Here is a 4227-nt window from a genome sequence, read left to right on the forward strand (position 1 = left end):
GGGTGGAACTCAGCCTTCAACTATACATAGGTTCCAATATAGTCAACTTCTACACTTCTATAACACCAACAAAGCCGCACTCCGTCTTCATAGACAACTGACCCCCTTTGAAACCCTTTGTGCGGCCTCCGCTCCTGTCCCCCATGCAATCGGAACTCTCTATGCCCTGATCATAGGGGAACGCTCTGAAATTCCCCTGCCCTATCGAGTGGCATGGGAAAGGGAACTACAATGTTCTATTCCTGACAATGACTGGTCTCGTGCCCTGCTACATTGTCACAAATCTAGTATCTCATGCAAGGCACAAGAAACTAACTATAAAATCATCACGAGATGGTACAGAGTGCCGTCTCTTTTGGCGCAGATGTTCCCACAGGCTTCTGATGCATGTTGGAGGTGCGGACGCTCAAAAGGGACAATGTCCCATATCTGGGTGACATGCCCGACATTGAATACGTTTTGGACACAAGTTTTATCTACCGTAAATAGGCTGACGACCCTTTCCATCGATAAGTACCCACGACCTATCCTCCTGTCCATATTCCCTAACACATGGCCCCGTCTGTCAGCCACTTTAGCACACTATATACTTATCTCGGCTAGAGCTGTGATCCCTCGCCTTTGGAAATCTCCACTACCCCCGACCTACTCCTCATGGCTGAGGGAAGTTACCTATACTTGTAGGATGGAAGAACTCCGGGCAGACTCTACCCGACAGTTCGATAAATACCATGCTGTTTGGTCGCCTTGGCTATCCTATGTTGCCTCTCAGGAGTTCACTGATGATAACCTGGATCTGTCACCACGCACGCTCATCCCCCTCTGTCCAACTCCGCAATAGCTCACCCACAGTTGCTGTTTACTGCTTAGACAGGTGGAGAGGTTCAGTCCGAACAGGTAAGACTCTCTGCCATATTACACTAAGTCTGCTGCATCCTATCTCCCCCTCTTCGATTCTTCTACACCCCCCCCCCTCCTTCCTCTATCCCCCCCTGTATCTTTTCCTCTCTCTCCCTTCTCTCCTATCTTCCAGTTCCCTCTACCGCTATTGTGTTTCCTTTGTCTGCCCTGGTTCTCTGCTTCACTACTGGCGATGTTTGAATTTTCGCTAAAGTTATCGAATTTATACGTAGTTCTGAATCCTGTTAGCTACTCACAACCTCTGTTCTCTGGAGTTCATTTATGATGTGAGGGTCGGACTGCTGTAATGTTTAACTTCGCTGAGTGACCAAAACTCCTTGTTTACTTGAGCCATGTGGGCTTTGTTGCCTGACCAGTGTAGACACTTCTCATGTTGTAATTTTCATTTTACCTTGTATGTTGAAAACCTTAATAAAACTTTACTTTGAAAAAAAAAAAAAGAATGTTTTATTCAATGTTATGTATGATGTTCATACAAGGTTGCCTTACAATGTTTTATTGTTATTTATTGTTTGATATTTAATAAAGGGGCTGCTGTGGCCTTGTTACCACCAACACTGTGTCTGTCATGTTTAAGGTAAGGGATTCCTCGTTACAAAGGGGGCTTTTGGGGGTTGGTGGATGGTAGGCTTTAGCAGCTATAATATCCCCTAGTCAAGGGTCCAGGCTGTAAAATAGAAGAACACCGGAGCAGCCAGATACACTGACTCTAAGGCTGAGCCTCATACTTCTACCGAAGCTGCAGAGTTATAGGGGAACTGTAAAAATGAAAGTACTACAACCCCCAGTGTGGTCAATCTGTGCCCCCCTAAGGGTCAGGGTTGGAGGAGGCACAGGTTGAACAGACACACTACAATGGGAGTTGTAGCACTGTAGTTGTTAAAGAAAAAAAATGTTTTCATCAGGTTGCCCATAGCAACCAATCAGATTGCTTCTTCAATTCTTGAGAAGACCTCTGAAAAATAAAAGAAGTGATCTGATTGGTTGCTAAGAGCAACTGGACAACATTTCCTCTCCACAGGTACATTTCCCCGATTGTCTTCATATTTAGGATGAGAATCTACTGACAAAGTGAGTAGCCAACCATTTCTGGGCATAAAACTCTGTAAGAGACAGCAGTCTGGGGGCGTCTGTGGTGGACATGAAGGAAGGGGGGGGTCCAGGGAAATTGAGATTTGACGTCTGCAGCGAGCGCTTCTCACTGAGCGACGGGTCTCATCCCAGGTATTGCATGGGGACCCCCCACGATCAGCTACTTATCCCATAACCCATGGATAGGGGATAAGTTAATTTTTGCCATAGTTCTCCTTTAATTGGCCAGAACACACCCAAAATCGGTCCCAGCCAAACATTGCTTCGTGTCCTGTCATTTCTCCCAGCTGTTCTTTTTCTACCTGCTTGTAAGGCATGCCTACACTCTCTAATTCCTTAAAGTGGTACTCCGCCCCTAGATATCTTATCCCCTACCTTAAGGATAGGACAAAAGATGACTGATCACTGGGACCCCCGTGATCTTCATGCAGCACCCGGCGTTCCAAATAATATATTTAGAACTCTGGGTTCTCGTGGTGCGGGTCGTGACCTCACGCCACGCCCTTTCCATTTATGTCTATGGGAGGTGGTGTGATGTCACAAGAAGGTGTGGCATGATGTCACGAATCCCACCACAGGAACCAGTGATCTAAACATACTATTTAGAATTTTGGTTGCTGCTTGGAGATTGCTGGGGTCCCAGCAGCAGGATCCCCTTGATCAGACATCTTATCCCCTATCCCTTACATAGGGGATAAGATATCTAGAGGCGGAGTACCCCTTTAAGGGACAGTTCATGTACCCAAAAGTTGATCCTTTGCAACCGTATGACCCCTAGCAAGTTCCCTGCATGAGTCCCATTCATCAGAAAAAGGCTTGTGCATGGAACTTGCTGGGTGTTCTACGTTTGCCTCATAAACTGCACCACCCAGCACCAGTTGCCTCTCTCCGCACCGCATTATGCAGATCGTGCAGGAGAGCAGCTTTGGTCATCCATGTTTTGCTAACTCTATTTTCACACACAGAAATAAATAAATGAGTCGAACAAGTCAAAGAACAGTTTAAAAAAAGGGGAACTTTATTTATAATTTATTAAAATGTTTGTGTAGGGGATTTTTTGTAACCTCCCATCACTCACAAAGAGCGTACAGTAACTAATACTCAGGACAGGAAAAACCTCCAGAGGGGAGGAAACCTGTAGGGAATCCATGGCTACTGTATGGCCCTTCCTCTGGGCATACTAAAGGAGGTTACCTCTATAATTTGGGCAAATGTTTCTGTGTATGTGCATGATTCCTAGGCCTGAGCCTTCATCCAACGTCTTGCTGTAGGTCCCGAAATGCTACTCCATGTCCTGGAAATAGTGCATCTAAGACAGGGGACAAAAAAAGATAGATTATTTACATGTTTATCATAGAAATACACATGGAACTGCAATAAAGACCTTTTGGACAAAACAATGTAACACTTACCAGTCACAGTCATGTGCATGACTTTGCATTCCCGTGTCCCTACACAGTGTCCAGCACCGGCCCCTCACTGATGAACAGGACCAGTGTTATTTCTGGGGCTATGCCTTCATCCAACGTCTTGCTGTAGGTCCGGAAATGCTACTCCATGTCCTGGAGATACTGCATCTAAGATAAGAAAAAAAAAGATAAATTATTTACATGTTTATCATAGAAATACACATGGAACTGCACTAAAGATCTTTTGGACACAACAATGTAACACTTACCAGTCACAGTCATGTGTATGACTTTGCATTCCCGCGTCCCTACACAGTGTCCAGCACCGGCCCCTCACTGATGGAGAATGAACAGGAGCAGTGTTATTTCTGCTCAGTGCTGCTCTTTGGTGGACAATGGTTATGACATCACATGTGTGACACGCTGTTACCTCCTGGGAGTTCTATTTCAGTAGTGCTGCTCTCTGATTGGCTGAAAATAAAAAATATTCTAATATATTCTAATATATTCTGTATGAGTGTTATCTAAGGTTTTTGACAAATTTTATTAAATTGGCGCCACTCCCTGTGGGTGCGTTATATTTGTTTCTCCTAACCAGACATTCTGTATATGTAATACCATTTGGTGGCTCCAACAGCCTGGGCCCATAGGTTTCTTACATAGATCAATGCTACTCCGGTAGGCTCAATGAGCAGCGCTGGCCGCCGGGACGTCTGACGAGTGACGTCCCTGACGTTGCGGTCTGGAGCGAAGGATGTCACTAGTCAGACGTCCCGGCAGCCATTGATTTAAAGTGGTCGTGGCT

At 45.4% G+C, this 4227-nt stretch overlaps 1 long non-coding RNA gene across 1 annotated transcript; it reads right to left on the reverse strand.

Moving 5' to 3' along the window:
* Positions 1-3022: 3022 nt before the first annotated feature.
* LOC130298392 (uncharacterized) lies at positions 3023-3810 on the reverse strand. The gene is made up of 3 exons (XR_008849778.1): positions 3692-3810; positions 3426-3590; positions 3023-3322 (listed from the first exon to the last, which is right to left on the reverse strand). It is a non-coding gene; the product is annotated as an uncharacterized LOC130298392 (long non-coding RNA).
* Positions 3811-4227: the final 417 nt, after the last annotated feature.

Source organism: Hyla sarda (assembly GCF_029499605.1).
Source record: "Hyla sarda isolate aHylSar1 chromosome 2 unlocalized genomic scaffold, aHylSar1.hap1 SUPER_2_unloc_6, whole genome shotgun sequence".
Classification (NCBI taxonomy): Eukaryota; Metazoa; Chordata; class Amphibia; order Anura; family Hylidae; genus Hyla; species Hyla sarda.